The 17,131-nt window shown below is 39.7% G+C and overlaps 1 protein-coding gene across 2 annotated transcripts in view; it reads right to left on the bottom strand.

Moving 5' to 3' along the window:
• The window catches only part of lnpa (limb and neural patterns a), a 43,390-nt gene extending 31,875 nt beyond the window's left edge, over window positions 1–11,515 (bottom strand). The window contains exon 1 of one of the 2 annotated variants that reach the window (XM_034186664.1): window positions 11,380–11,515. The gene's annotated coding sequence lies outside the window, so the exon portion shown is untranslated. Of the gene's footprint in view, window positions 1–11,376 lie in introns of both variants that reach the window. The other variant, XM_034186665.1, reaches the window with a different exon arrangement.
• Between the last annotated feature and the right edge of the window lie 5,616 nt (window positions 11,516–17,131).

Here is a 17,131-nt window from a genome sequence, read left to right as displayed (position 1 = left end):
CTCTTAGCCGATTTAGCATGGCGGCTTCTCCTGTCTCTCCCGCACTTTTCTGCTCTGGGTGTGAAATGTTTAGTTATTCCTCGGCCTCCTTTAGCAGTAACGGTACTTGTAATAAGTATAGCTTATTCATAGCTTTGGAGGCCAGGCTGGGCGAATTGGAGACTCGGCTCCGCACCGTGGAAAATTCTACAGCTAGCCAGGCCCCTGTAGTCGGTGCGGACCAACGTAGCTTAGCCGCCGTTAGTTCCCCTCTGGCAGATCCCGAGCAGCCGGGAAAGCAGGCCGACTGGGTGACTGTGAGGAGGAAGCGTAGCCCTAAACAGAAGCCCCGTGTACACCGCCAACCCGTTCACATTTCTAACCGTTTTTCCCCACTCGACGACACACCCGCCGAGGATCAAACTCTGGTTATTGGCAACTCTGTTTTGAGAAATGTGAAGTTAGCGACACCAGCAACCATAGTCAATTGTCTTCCGGGGGCCAGAGCAGGCGACATTGAAGGAAATTTGAAACTGCTGGCTAAGGCTAAGCGTAAATTTGGTAAGATTGTAATTCACGTCAGCAGTAATGACACCCGGTTACGCCAATCGGAGGTCACTAAAATTAACATTGAATCGGTGTGTAACTTTGCAAAAACAATGTCGGACTGTGTAGTTTTCTCTGGGCCCCTCCCCAATCGGACCGGGAGTGACATGTTTAGCTGCATGTTCTCCTTGAATTGCTGGCTGTCTGAGTGGTGTCCAAAAAAAATGAGGGGGGCTTCATAGATAATTGGCAAAGCTTCTGGGGAAAACCTGGTCTTGTTAGGAGAGACGGCATCCATCCCACTTTGGATGGAGCAGCTCTCATTTCTAGAAATCTGGCCAATTTTCTTAAATCCTCCAAACCGTGACTATCCAGGGTTGGGACCAGGAAGCAGAGTTGTAGTCTTACACACCTCTCTGCAGCTTCTCTCCCCCTGCCATCCCCTCATTACCCCATCCCCGTAGAGACGGTGTCTGCTCCCAGACCACCAATAACCAGCAAAAATCTATTTAAGCATAAAAATTCAAAAAGAAAAAATAATATGGCACCTTCAACTGCACCACAGACTAAAACAATTAAATGTGGTTAGCAGGATGAATATGTTAGTTTAAATGAGTCAACACCCCCGAGTCACACTGTCAGAATGCTCGTAGCACGGGCCGAGGCGGAGGATTAGCAGCAATCTTCCATTCCAGCTTATTAATTAATCAAAAACCCAGACAGAGCTTTAATTCATTTGAAAGCTTGACTCTTAGTCTTGTCCATCCAAATTGGAAGTCCCAAAAACCAGTTTTATTTGTTATTATCTATCGTCCACCTGGTCGTTACTGTGAGTTTCTCTGTGAATTTTCAGACCTTTTGTCTGACTTAGTGCTTAGCTCAGATAAGATAATTATAGTGGGCGATTTTAACATCCACACAGATGCTGAGAATGACAGCCTCAACACTGCATTTAATCTATTATTAGACTCTATTGGCTTTGCTCAAAATGTAAATGAGTCCACCCACCACTTTACTCATATCTTAGATCTTGTTCTGACTTATGGTATGGAAATAGAAGACTTAACAGTATTCCCTGAAAACTCCCTTCTGTCTGATCATTTCTTAATAACATTTACATTTACTCTGATGGACTACCCAGCAGTGGGGAATAAGTTTCATTACACTAGAAGTCTTTCAGAAAGCGCTGTAACTAGGTTTAAGGATATGATTCCTTCTTTATGTTCTCTAATGCCATATACCAACACAGTGCAGAGTAGCTACCTAAACTCTGTAAGTGAGATAGAGTATCTCGTCAATAGTTTTACATCCTCAATGAAGACAACTTTGGATGCTGTAGGTCCTCTGAAAACGAGAGCTTTAAATCAGAAGTGCCTGACTCCGTGGTATAACTCACAAACTTGTAGCTTAAAGCAGATAACCCGTAAGTTGGAGAGGAAATGGCGTCTCACTAATTTAGAAGATCTTCACTTAGCCTGGAAAAAGAGTCTGTTGCTCTATAAAAAAGCCCTCCGTAAAGCTAGGACATCTTTCTACTCATCACTAATTGAAGAAAATAAGAACCCCAGGTTTCTTTTCAGCACTGTAGCCAGGCTGACAAAGAGTCAGAGCTCTATTGAGCTGAGTATTCCTTTAACTTTAACTAGTAATGACTTCATGACTTTCTTTGCTAACAAAATTTTAACTATTAGAGAAAAAATTACTCATAACCATCCCAAAGACGCATCGTTATCTTTGGCTGCTTTCAGTGATGCCGGTATTTGGTTAGACTCTTTCTCTCCGATTGTTCTGTCTGAGTTATTTTCATTAGTTACTTCATCCAAACCATCAACATGTCTATTAGACCCCATTCCTACCAGGCTGCTCAAGGAAGCCCTACCATTATTTAATGCTTCGATCTTAAATATGATCAATCTATCTTTGTTAGTTGGCTATGTACCACAGGCTTTTAAGGTGGCAGTAATTAAACCATTACTTAAAAAGCCATCACTTGACCCAGCTATCTTAGCTAATTATAGGCCAATCTCCAACCTTCCTTTTCTCTCAAAAATTCTTGAAAGGGTAGTTGTAAAACAGCTAACTGATCATCTGCAGAGGAATGGTCTATTTGAAGAGTTTCAGTCAGGTTTTAGAATTCATCATAGTACAGAAACAGCATTAGTGAAGGTTACAAATGATCTTCTTATGGCCTCGGACAGTGGACTCATCTCTGTGCTTGTTCTGTTAGACCTCAGTGCTGCTTTTGATACTGTTGACCATAAAATTTTATTACAGAGATTAGAGCATGCCATAGGTATTAAAGGCACTGCGCTGCGGTGGTTTGAATCATATTTGTCTAATAGATTACAATTTGTTAATGTAAATGGGGAATCTTCTTCACAGACTAAAGTTAATTATGGAGTTCCACAAGGTTCTGTGCTAGGACCAATTTTATTCACTTTATACATGCTTCCCTTAGGCAGTATTATTAGACGGTATTGCTTAAATTTTCATTGTTACGCAGATGATACCCAGCTTTATCTATCCATGAAGCCAGAGGACACACACCAATTAGCTAAACTGCAGGATTGTCTTACAGACAAAAAGACATGGATGACCTCTAATTTCCTGCTTTTAAACTCAGATAAAACTGAACTTATTGTACTTGACCCCACAAATCTTAGAAACATGGTGTCTAACCAGATCCTTACTCTGGATGGCATTACCCTGACCTCTATTAATACTGTGAGAAATCTTGGAGTCATTTTTGATCAGGATATGTCATTCAAAGCGCATATTAAACAAATATGTAGGACTGCTTTTTTGCATTTACGCAATATCTCTAAAATTAGAAAGGTCTTGTCTCAGAGTGATGCTGAAAAACTAATTCATGCATTTATTTCCTCTAGGCTGGACTATTGTAATTCATTATTATCAGGTTGTCCTAAAAGTTCCCTAAAAAGCCTTCAGTTAATTCAAAATGCTGCAGCTAGAGTACTAACGGGGACTAGAAGGAGAGAGCATATCTCACCCATATTGGCCTCTCTTCATTGGCTTCCTGTTAATTCTAGAATAGAATTTAAAATTCTCATTCTTACTTATAAGGTTTTGAATAATCAGGTCCCATCTTATCTTAGGGACCTCATAGTACCATATCACCCCAATAGAGCGCTTCGCTCTCAGACTGCAGGCTTACTTGTAGTTCCTAGGGTTTGTAAGAGTAGAATGGGAGGCAGAGCCTTCAGCTTTCAGGCTCCTCTCCTGTGGAACCAGCTCCCAATTCAGATCAGGGAGACAGACACCCTCTCTACTTTTAAGATTAGGCTTAAAACTTTCCTTTTTGCTAAAGCTTATAGTTAGGGCTGGATCAGGTGACCCTGAACCATCCCTTAGTTATGCTGCTATAGACGTAGACTGCTGGGGGGTTCCCATGATGCACTGTTTCTTTCTCTTTTTGCTCTGTATGCACCACTCTGCATTTAATCATTAGTGATCGATCTCTGCTCCCCTCCACAGCATGTCTTTTTCCTGGTTCTCTCCCTCAGCCCCAACCAGTCCCAGCAGAAGACTGCCCCTCCCTGAGCCTGGTTCTGCTGGAGGTTTCTTCCTGTTAAAAGGGAGTTTTTCCTTCCCACTGTAGCCAAGTGCTTGCTCACAGGGGGTCGTTTTGACCGTTGGGGTTTTACATAATTATTGTATGGCCTTGCCTTACAATATAAAGCGCCTTGGGGCAACTGTTTGTTGTGATTTGGCGCTATATAAAAAAAAAAAAAATTGAAAATTGAATTGAAAGGATGTTTGGGGATGATGAGATCATTTTTTCAAGATGATAATGCATCTTGCCATAGAGCAAAAACTGTGAAAACATTCCTTGCAAAAAGACACATAGGGTCAATGTCATGGCCTGCAAATAGTCCGGATCTTAATCCAATTGAAAATCTTTGGTGGAAGTTGAAGAAAATGGTCCATGACAAGGCTTCAACCTGCAAAGCTGATCTGGCAACAGCAATCAGAGAAAGTTGGAGCCAGACTGATGAAGAGTACTGTTTGTCACTCATTAAGTCCATGCCTCAGAGACTGCAAGCTGTTATAAAAGCCAGAGGTGGTGCAACAAAATACTAGTGATGTGTTGGAGCGTTCTTTTGTTTTTCATGATTCCATAATTTTTTCCTCAGAATTGAGTGATTCCATATTTTTTTCCCTCTGCTTGGTCTAAAAAAGTAACCATTACTGACTGCCGCAATTTTTTTTCCTGATTTCTTATAGTGTTTCTTAAAGCCAGAAAGTTGCCATTTGAAATGACTTTAGTTTTGTGTCATGTCTGTGAGCTGCTTTTTTTCTACAAAATTAAACAACTGAATGAACATCCTCCGAGGCCGGTGATTCCATAATTTTTGCCAGGGGTTGTAATTTCAACACTTAGCATCAAGCCATTCCAAACATATTCAAAATACGGCTTATAATTTATTTTTTTCGAGTAAAACTACAGTGACACAAATTGCTATTTTAGTACAATAAATAAATAATTTTCTAACAATTATAGATGTGATATTATCAGAAATAATATCACATCTACTTTAAGAAAATCCTCCTTTATGAAACTCCATCATCAAACTGTGTACCTAGTAACGCAACAGGTGAAACTGCACTATGCATAGTTTCTCCACTCACTTGTTCTTGCATAATCACTTTTTTGAGCACTGCCCACTCCATACATATTTATCATACAGCGCAATTATGATTGTCTATCTTATTAATTGATGCAAATGAAGTCCAACAAATATCCAATGATGAGTAAATGTTCTTGTTCATTTTTAATGGTGGAACAACACATTGTAGACAGCGATAACTGTATCGTGGAGCAGGTACTAAATAGTATTGTCTGTTTAATTTTTTTTAATGAGTATTAAGATACTCAAAAGTCAACTACCATATGGAAGAAACAATGATCCCAAGCTACCTGTTATGTCCTTGGAAAGGACATTTAATCTGCATTGTCTCAGTCCACGTAAGTGTAAACATAAGTATTGGCCTTGTTTGGGGAAGCAAAAGTAACACACTGTAAAGGACCTGTACCATCTGCTAGATGGAAAAGTGCTGTCAAAATGCAGCATTTCTTCTTCCTTGGAGAAGAATCATAATTTATTTATAAAATATACAAAGAGTAAACAGATAACATCAAGGGTTACAATATACCAGGGTTCTCGCCAGCGCAGTTGAGCATGAGAGCATTTTTTTTTTCTTTTTTTTTTTGAAGAACACGTCGCGCGTTATTTAACATCCCAGTTAGCAACACAAAGTGGCCCTCAAAATGCAGGAGAGACAGATCGAATGTGCTCTCACAGGGCACTCTCTCTTTCAGCCAGTGGTGTTTGCGAATAGTTGTAGCGACAGATCTACTACGAGGTGTTGGAGGCAGCTCAGATTTTTCACGAATGGCATGCAATTCCTCCTCCGTGCGCAAGTTGGCGTCAATCGTGTTATGTGTGAAGGGGCCCTTAAAATTAACATTCACCAGATATTTCCTACATAACTAATGTGAACAGCAATGCAATTATGTATTATGATACAAACTGCATATGTATGTACTCATGTATAGTTCATGTACCGATACTCTGACTTGTCTAAAGAAAAATGGCTGTTAAAGTGATGATTTGCATTAACAATAAACCTTATATTCAGTTTGTCCTCTGAAGATGGAGGGAGTCTTCATAATTGGCTGTAATTCCTAAACAGTTAATGCAATGTTTCTGTTAAAACTGTTAAAGCTGATGGTCTACAGTACAAAATAAAAATTAGGCAGTGTATATTTTGCCAAGTATGGCAAACACGCACCTAGCGCTATTTGACCAGATCTCCTCACTGATTGGCGGGTTCAAATGACGTCGTCAAAGAGTTTATTTCAACATGGCGATGCCCTCGGCAAAGTTGAACTGCACAGTATTTCGTTGTATGCAGCACTGGCAAAATGGCAGGTTGTGCTGTTTTGCTGCCTGTCTAAATGTATTCAAGACGGACGGAACAGCCGCGGTCGAGCGGGAATTTAAAGGCAATTGGAGTTTAAAATCTCCTTATTTCACATTCATGATAGTAGCGCGATACTGGTGATTTTCATTTTTGAAAATTGGCATATTTTCACTATTTTCAGGGGTGGACTGATCAAAGGTTTTGCAGACATGACAGAGAAAAAAACAGGATAAACACACGTGCCAACGTGGACTTCTGTACGAGGTCTCTTAGATAATAAACCGACCCTTTTATTTTTTTTTTAACTATATGGATTTGAATGACATGCGATTACACCAATCATGCTTGAACCCTCGTGCGCATGCGTGAGTTTTTTCACGAGTGTCGGTGACGTCATTTCCCTGTGGGCAGGCCTTGAGTGAGATGTGGTCCCGCCCTCTCGGCTGAATTCCTTTGTTTCACACGCTGCTCGAGACGGCGCGCATTGCTTTATCAAAATTTTTTCTGGACCTGTGAGGAATATCCGAGTGGACACTATTCGAGAAATTAAGCTGGTTTTCTGTGAAAAGTTTAACGGCTGATGAGAGATTATGGGGTGTTGTATAATAAATGTTATTGTGCTGTTTTGCACCTGTCTTAACGTAACCCTGAGAATGTACTTGTTATTCAATTTTGTTTTAGCACTCTGGGGTCAGTCTGAACTGGGAGCGAAGAGCTGGATGTACTTGTTATTATTACACTGATAGCACAACTTTGTTTTTGTAGCCACTAACGACTGGGAGTGAAGCATGCTGGGGTCATTCTGAACTGGGAGTGAAGAACTGCTTTTATTATGTCTTTGTAATAGAGAAAATAACTTTCAGATGCCTGTTGATTAAAGAAATTATGTGCGCCAGGGAGGTTGAGTTGGCCACTCACCCTCCCTTCGCGGACACACTAGAAAAGAGGAGTAGAACCATGCTTCAACAGAGTCTGCTGCGGGTTAACGTACGAACGCCCAGCCGGTTGACAGGTGCACTCTGCTGAAGGTGTTGGCTCTCCACCTTAAAGGCGTCACGGTAAGAGAGAAAAATGCGCTGCAACCACTTGTGTTTGATGTAACTGCTTTTGTGGGGATAAATATACGCCTTTTTGTTCTAGCAAAATGCAGTCTGTGTGATCATTTCTGTGTGTCGATCTGACCGAACCTTGTGTTTCAAAACAGGTGTTTCTGTCGGTGTAAGGACTTCCCACGGAGCGGGACGTCCTGCAGCGCTTCCAGGCGCTGTCGTCGGCCTGTTTCGAGCTGAAAACATCCTAATTTAAGGCTTAATTCACCCAGGACATCGTGAGAGAACAGAGAAGATTCAGAAGAGGCCGGCATGAGGAATTTATGCGGACATTCCACTGTTTAAGGACATTTTTTTAATGAAAGACGTACACGCAATTCGCCGAGTCGTTTCCGTGACGACTCTGCAAATCTGTGTGCGCCGCGACAGGAAAAACACCTCCGTGTTGAAAACCATTTGTAGAATTCAGGCGGCTTTTAATGGCTTTCAACAAGTGAGTAACTGAGAAATTGTTTAACAGCTGGGCATGTTCCAACTTGCCCGTTAAGATTTTCCAACAGAGGTGTTTTTCCTGCCGCGACCCCCCCGCAGTCGGGTCCAGCCCGACATGCGACTCTGCCTGCACGTTCTTTCATTACAAAATGACCGTTAACAATGGAATGTCCGAATAAACTCCTCATGCCGACTTCTTCTGAAAGTTCTCTGTTCTCTGACGACTTACTGCGTCAACAGAGCCTGAAATGTGGAAGTTTTCAACTTGAAACGGCGAGACGCTGCCGCCCTCGAAGCGCAGATCGCCGTCAGGCGCCGTGGACCGTCCTAAAGCGACACTACCAGACCAAAATCTCTCATCAGCCGTTAAAATTTTTACCGAAAACCAGCTGAATTTATTGAATGGTGTCCACTCAGTTGTGCCTTACAGTTTTGAAAAAATTTTTATCAAACAAAGCAACAGTCTCTGAGCCATTCCTAAACAATGAAAAAAAATCGACGAGCGGGTGGACGACTCCTCACTCAAAGACTGCCCACAGGCAAATGACGTAACCGACAGGCGTGAAAAAACTCTTGCATGCCCACGAGGGTTCAAGCATGTCTGATGTAATCACACGTGATTCAAATCCATATGGTTTTTGAAAAAAATAATAAGGTCGGATACTTTCTAATAGACCTCGTATTTTTGTTTTGTTGTCTTGAATTGCAGGTTTTGGAAATCACAAATCTAAGAGATTATTTCTGTTTACTATGGCATTTTGAATGTTTTATCATGTTAGCTACACAAAATGAGGCCACTTACGAGTAAGGCCAAATAAAAAATAAGTTGTTTATCATCCCCGCCCGACAGAAAATTACCAAGACTGCAAAAATTATTTCCACCGTGTCAAAAAATATTTGTTATTTTTTCTATTTAATTTTTATTTATTCTTTTTTTAATCTATTTTTTTATTTTATTTATTATTTTATTTTTTTAATTATTTTCCACTGGCACTTTTCTCCACACGGTGGAAATTATTCGGGTACGGCTATGCCATATTTTTGAGGCTGTTTTAGCGATGGCACCCAAAACGACATGGAATCCCTCCGCCACTTGGTGATTTTCTGTTTCCGATTCAAACGACTTTATGGTACCCAAAATGAATAGAATCCCTCCGACTTTATGACACCCCAAAACGGCATTAAAAGATGAAAATTAGCACCAACACTTAATGCCGAAGGCGCCGTCATGTTGAAATACTCTTCAATGACGTCATTTGAACTAGCCAATCAGCGAGGAGATCCGGTCAAACTACCAGATGTGTTTGCCGTATCCGCAAAATATCCACTTAGTGATCCACTGTAGCCTTATTTGCATAGTAAAATCCTATTCATACGTAATCGCGTGGACCATGAGGCTATAGGTACGTGTACATGTATTTGCTATTGAATATATAGATTCCTAAACTACACTCAACAAAATATAAACGCAACACTTTTGGTTTTGCTCCCATTTTGTATGAGATGAACTCAAAGATCTAAAACTTTTTTCCACATAACACATATCACCATTTCCCTCAAATATTGTTCACAAACCAGTCTAAATCTGTGATGTGAGCACTTCTCCTTTGCTGAGATAATCCATCCCACCTCACAGGTGTGCCATATCAAGATGCTGATTAGACACGATTAGTGCACAGGTGTGCCTTAGACTGCCCACAATAAAAGGCCACTCTGAAAGGTGCAGTTTTATCACACAGCACAATGCCACAGATGTCACAAGATTTGAGGGAGCGTGCAATTGGCATGCTGACAGCAGGAATGTCAACCAGAGCTGTTGCTCGTGTATCGAATGTTCATTTCTCTACCATAAGCCGTCTCCAAAGGCGTTTCAGAGAATTTGGCACTACATCCAACCAGCCTCACAACCGCAGACCACGTGTAACCACACCAGCCCAGGACCTCCACATCCAGCATGTTCACCTCCAAGATCGTCTGAGACCAGCCACTCGGACAGCTGCTGAAACAATCGGTTTGCATAACCAAAGAATTTCTGCACAAACTGTCAGAAACCGTCTCAGGGAAGCTCATCTGCATGCTCGTCGTCCTCATCGGGGTCTCAACCTGACTCCAGTTCGTTGTCGTAACCAACTTGAGTGGGCAAATGCTCACATTCGCTGGTGTTTGGCACGTTGGAGAGGTGTTCTCTTCATGGATGATGCAAAGGAGATGTGTTGCACTGCATGAGACAAATGGTGGTCACACCAGATACTGACTGGTATCCCCCCCAATAAAACAAAACTGCACCTTTCAGAGTGGCCTTTTATTGTGGACAGTCTAAGGCACACCTGTGCACTAATCATGGTGTCTAATCAGCATCCTGATATGGCACACCTGTGAGGTGGGATGGATTATCTCAGCAAAGGAGAAGTGCTCACTATCACAGATTTAGACTGGTTTGTGAACAATATTTGAGGGAAATGGTGATATTGTGTATGTGGAAAAAGTTTTAGATCTTTGAGTTCATCTCATACAAAATGGGAGCAAAACCAAAAGTGTTGCGTTTATATTTTTGTTGAGTATATGTTAACCACAACCACTAATCCTTACAATAGCCCCTAACGCTAACCATAACATAGAATTTGTAATTATTATTACTACGACTAGATTAACTAGATTATAGACTAGATTAACAAAAATATTTTACCTTTAAAAGAGTTTAAAAAGTTTGCCTTTCAAAAAAGTTTATACTCTGGCCCTCATGTGAGCCAGAGTGTGTGTGTGTGTGTGTGTGTGTGTGTGTGTGTGTGTGTATATGTATATATATAACATAACATGACATGACAACCAGCAGCTGCTGCTGGTTGTCATGGAGCCCAAATCATACGCCTCCATGCAAAAAAACACAAAACATCGTGATATCGAACCGTGAACACCGTAACGGTCATCAGTACCATGAACTCAATTCTTGTTTATTCCACAAACGTAATAATCATTAAAAATATTTGCATCTCGATTGACCACATTATATAAAGACTTACTTTTGCAGCTAAATATAGCTTCACTAATCCAGTTTAGCAAAACTCAGAATAACACTTCCGAGTTTATGACTGCAAACGACGACACGTAGCCTAAACCGTACATGAAATTTGACACTGAATATTCGTCATGTCAACACTTGCAACGAAATGTCGCCGAAGGTACTTTTACGATGTTCAACAGTAAACACGGCAAAGTAAATGTGAAGCTAGCTGACTGCTAGCTACCTTTAGGAAGCTAACCCAAACAGCGAACAAGTTCATGTTAACGCTAATGAAGCGCACTGCTTTGCATAAACAGCGGTGGAAAAGCTCACAAAATACTCTTGTGAAATATAAGAGACTACCTGTTTTTCAGGGTTGTCCGCAGCCTGTTAGAGCTGCTCGGCTCGCCGACACGCTCTTTCTTAAGCCGGAGGGTGTAAGCCAACATGGGGAGTGTCTTCTAAAGAGCAGCGTCTAACATAACCGGAGGCGTTTCCAAAAAAAAAGGGTTCAAATGTCTGATGTGTCCTTCATGTTCTGTCTTTACAGCAAGATAACTTATTTTTATGACTAGTAGTGTCAGTAATTCATACGTCCTCGGCAAAGGAAACCTAGATACCTGCTGTTCGAAATAATAAACGCAAACCACGTTATGGTTTTCCCCAATTTTAAAATTCCCAACGTTAGTTATTAATGCATTCTTGCCTTTTACGATTACTTATAACAATGATTCTCAAAGTGTGGGTCTTGGTCCCCTGATGGACCGTGAAGGAACTGCATGAGAGCCTTCCATTGTCATTTAAAAAGTGAAAAAAAAAATATTTCATTTTAAACTAGAAGACAGCACTCGTAGAGGGCAAACCTCCACCAACATTAGTTTCCAATTCCACAAAAATCAAGTTCAAAGTCGTGTTAGAAGTGACTTTTCATAAGCTAAATTAGATGTGATCAAATGCTAGGAGTATGTATTTAGTTCAAGCACTTCAATCAGAGTTTTTTTTTTTTTTTTTTGTGGTGGTGTCAGTTTTTTTTTTTTCAACTTTTTCGGTTTTTGAATTCGTTTTCAGATCATTTTCACAGATCAGTGGTTATCTCTGCTATGCATAATTTGTCATTGCTTTTTGGCTCTTGGTTTCCAGCTGATAACTGGAAGATAGACATACAGGCATAAAATTGGAACCTCCATCCAATTTTGGTGGTGTAGGTACCATCCATAAAAGAAAAATGAGAGTGATTGAGGCACTTTTGATTAATGTATATAATGTAAAGTGTACACCAAATGGGCTTTTCAATATTAAATTCAAATGTCTGCAAAATCCACAATCCAGATCAGATCTGGATCAAACATTGTCAATCAGTAAAGGATACCTTCCTAGATAATGCTGTCAAAGATTAAAGAAATTTGTTCTTTTTTTGTCAGAATTATGACTTTTTGAATATTTGTTCAATATGAAAGTATAGGGATTTTTCCAATTTTCCAAGATTTTTCCTGACTTTGACCTTTGACCTATGACCTTGAAATTTAATCAGTTCTTGCCTATCAAGATATGAATCCTCTGTAATATATATATATATATATATATATATATATATATATATGAAAATTGTGGGTTACAGGCGTTTCACAAACAAATCATTACCTCCACCCAACTTCGCTGGCGGAGATAATTATCCAAAAGGGTTTATTATTGCTTTTTTAAAAATGTAATCATAAGTAATAAATCAAAGCTATGGGGTTTAAATTGCACATTATCCTTTATTTATCTGACCTATTTTAATATACTTAATCTCATGTGTCGATCAAAACTGTGACTAAACATTTGTGTTGACCCCATAAGATTTTCAAAAGTTGGGAGCTGGGTGGTACATTGGATTAATGGTTAGCACTGTTGCCTTACAGCTAGAAGTGTAGCAAGGTGAAATCCAGATTGAAATATATTTCTACTAGCTTGGTTAGTGGGGATTCCCATTTGGTTGACCTGGTAGACACAAAGATGTATCATTCAAGTCTGACTAGGTTTAAGGGTAGAGTTAGGAGCTGGATTTCCATGACAGATTTGTGCAAATGTAAGTGATATTTTCATAATGTAAAAAAAAAAAAAAAAACTATTGTGAAATGACAGTAGTTGTGCAGCTTAGCTAAAATTCCCATAAAAATTGTTCATTTTGTTATAAAAGCAAGGAATCTGGCACACATATTCTAATTTAACTAATGTTTATTTTCAGATATGGTGCCATCCTGGAGCTGACCTCTAATGAGCTACAGGGGTCAATAAAGAATTACACAGGGGTCAAAACTTAAAAATTCTCCAGTCATGTTGAATCTATACCACATTATTTGTCTGATCACAAGGATTCCAAAAAGGTATTGTTTGGACTATCTATGACTGGATTCCATGGAGTTAAGAGGTAAAAACAGCAAAAATGGTGACAAAGGTCAGTTACAGTTTGTACAGGGTTCAAAAGTTAAAGTTGCTCCAGTTTTGGTAAAGAATGATGCAATTTATTGGTTGAGTTAGTAGCATTTTAAAAACGAATAGTTTGCACCATCTGTCATGCTTAGTTATCATATTACGGGGTAACATATGTCATATACGTCATCCAATCCCGTGGACCTTGTTTGACCTTTACTTTGGAGACCAAGCATTCAACACAGTCAAAACTGTTCCATTTATTAATCCTTTTATTTTAACCAATAATTTGCATCACTTTTTTTTTTTTTTTTTACCAAAACTGGAGCAATTTAAACTTTTGACTCCTGTACAAACTGAAACTGACCTTTCTCATCATTTTTGCTGTTTTTACCCCATAACTCCAGAACATTCAGTCATAGATACTCCAAACTATGCCTTTTTGGAAATGTTATGATCAGACAAATAATGTGGTATAGTTTTCAACATGATTGGAGCATTTTTAAATTTTCACCCCTGTGTAATTCTTTATTGACCCCTGCAGCTCATTAAAGGTCAGCTCCAAGATGGCTCCATATCTGAAAATAAAAATTAGTTAATTTAGAATATGTGTGCCAAATTCCATGCTTTTATCACAAAATGAACCATTGTTTTGGCATGCCACCCACTACAGGGTTTCCATTGACTGGTAGAATGCAGCTGCTGGATTTTGTCCTTTTGTGATAACTGTCATTCCAGTGAGGCTATCGTGAGAACAGTAATTTCAGTAGTCATGGTGAAGGAAGGATTGGTCCTGCTAAGTATTAACATTTTGTTTTGTTTTTGTTATTGTTGTTGTTGTTGTTTTTTTTTTGTTTTTTTTTTTTTTATTAATACATTATTGCCGTAATGTCATGTCTTATCATGCTTAAGAGGTTATCCATGCCATGTATTTTAGAATGTCATGTGACCTGTATAATAACAGAAAAGGTTTTTCCATTCCAGTTTTGCAAAATATGGCACTTTTTTTTGCAGAATTCTTTGAAAAAGTGTTGTAATGTGGGTAATGGAAACCTACCTAGTGTTAGGGTTGCAGTTACAATTTCAGTGGATGGTAAGTGAAATGTACCAAGTAGCTCAATGTGATAAGTGTTGACCTACGAATATGTAGATATGGATTTGTATCCTGTCACACTGCCTGTCTGTGCCTTTACACACAAGTCCACCCAGTCCCAGTCAATCAATCAATCAATCAATCAATCAATTTTTTTATATAGTGCCAAATCACAACAAACAGTTGCCCCAAGGCGCTTTATATTGTAAGGCAAGGCCATACAATAATTATGTAAAACCCCAACGGTCAAAACGACCCCCTGTGAGCAAGCACTTGGCTACAGTGGGAAGGAAAAAACGCCCTTTTAACAGGAAGAAACCTCCAGCAGAACCAGGCTCAGGGAGGGGCAGTCTTCTGCTGGGACTGGTTGGGGCTGAGGGAGAGAACCAGGAAAAAGACATGCTGTGGAGGGGAGCAGAGATCGATCACTAATGATTAAATGCAGAGTGGTGCATACAGAGCAAAAAGAGAAAGAAACAGTGCCTAACCAGCCCAACCAGTTATAAATGGGTATCAGTCTGAGCACTCCTGGCATCTCATCCAGGGAGAGTCGTAGATGTTCACATGCTTTACACTGTGGATTACAGGGATAAGCACAAATGGGCATCAGGATGAAAACAGGACTTTAAAAGAAATGCAAAATGTGGCAACACACCTGTGATCTGGTCTTCTTTGGCTGGCCAAATGCCATATGTGCACAGCAGGGCCTCACTAAATTTTGCTAAGTATGAGCGATGTCTCCCAACAATATTATTACATTTCTACTGGGAATAATTACCCACTTGTGGTACTTCCACTGAAGACTCAATGTGTGACATTGTTTGTTCAATAAAGTTAGGAAAACATGTATGTTAGCTGGTTAGTCACTTTCAAAAGGAAATATTTATGTTTATTGGCTAGCTTGGGACTAAAACAGACTGAGAGATGCTACTGAAAAATGTCACACCACAGGACCAGTTGTCTATCTGGGTGGTTGCCATCCAGAACTCAAGATGGTTCTGTAGTGTGATGAACGTGGTGATGCACGGCACCAGCAGATGCTCCCAGACATGCCTGTCTGTGCACAACTATCTTTGTTTTGGCGGTTGTCCAAGAACAAATGCCAACACTAAGCCTTATTAAAGACAAAGACACGTTGTGTATTAGGCAATAATATGGCAAAATTTATGTTGATGGAGAAGCTGTATGCTTTCACAGCAAAGATTGTTTCTCCAGCGAGAATCTGTAAGAATTCTCTGGCTCGTTACATTGGGCAGCAGAGGACAGGATAATACTGCAGCAATAGTGTGAGAACATTTTATGGATCTTTTATTTGATTTTTTTTTTTTTAAACAGACACTGGGATTCACATCCTTTGCTTTGGTTGTGAATTCAAGGTAACTATAGTTTTCTAGTTTTTTGTGAAAGAACAAACTTTTCTGCAGTTAATTTCAAGCAAGCAAAAGTGATTTCATTGATGTATTTCTTTAATCCTCAAGTGACCAATCCATTTTAGCGACTAATATGGTAGGATAATTATAGCATCAAATATAGAAGAACCGGTGACTAACAAATATGCCAATAATGAACCCATCATTATCAGGCTCGGTGGAAAGGAATGGCTGTACACAAATGCAGGACTAAGATACATAGCTCTGTGGTTTAAGATGGTTTAGTGTAATAGTAAGCTGGGTTTGGTACACATAAAGGCAGTCCATCAAGAGCAAAAGTACATCTAACATCAGGCTATGGCGTGGTCGAATAAACAGGCAGGTGGTCATAAACACAAGGAGGCTAGTAGGATGAGGAAAGGAGCAGAGCTGGAAGTGAAAGTACAAGGCACATCAATCTGGCGAGGAACAGGTGCAACCAGTGGATCATAAATACATCCAGGTGATAGTGATGTGCAGATCGATACTGAAATATCGATACCTCCGATACCCGATCTTTATGCTCTAAAATCGATTCTCAAATCAAAATATCGATACTTTTGATACAACCCCAATTCCAATGAAGTTGGGATGTTGTGTAAAATGCAAATAAAAACAGAATACAATGATTTGCAAATCCTCTTCAACCTATATTCAATTGAATACACCACAAAGACAAGATATTTAATGTTCAAACTGATAAACTTTATTTATTTATTTATTTTGCCATAAGATCCTTTACACAATGATGCCAGTTTTTAATGCAGTGCTGCCTGAGGGATCGAAGGTCACAGGCATTCAATATTGGTTTTCGGCCTTGCCGCTTACGTGTGGAAAGTTCTCCAGATTCTCTGAATCTTCTAATTATATTATGGACTGTAGATGATGGAATCCCTAAATTCCTTGTAATTGAACATTGAGAAACATTGTTCTTAAACTGTTGAACTATTTTTTCATGTAGTTGTTCACAAAGTGGTGATCCTCGCCCCATCTTTGCTTGTGAACAGCTGAGACTTTTGGGGATGTTCCTTTTATACTCAATCATGAGTGTCCTCAGTTCCCAAATGCTTATTGAGTGTTCTTAGAAGGAAAGGTGATGTATCACAGTGGTAAACATACCACTGTCCCAGCTTTTTTGAAACGTGTTGCAGGCATCCATTTCAAAATGAGCAAATATTTGCACAAAAACAATAAAGTTTATCAG

This window comes from Thalassophryne amazonica, chromosome 14, assembly GCF_902500255.1.
Source record: "Thalassophryne amazonica chromosome 14, fThaAma1.1, whole genome shotgun sequence".
NCBI classification, from domain to species: domain Eukaryota; kingdom Metazoa; phylum Chordata; class Actinopteri; order Batrachoidiformes; family Batrachoididae; genus Thalassophryne; species Thalassophryne amazonica.
This window is presented reverse-complemented; position numbering and strand designations above follow the sequence as displayed.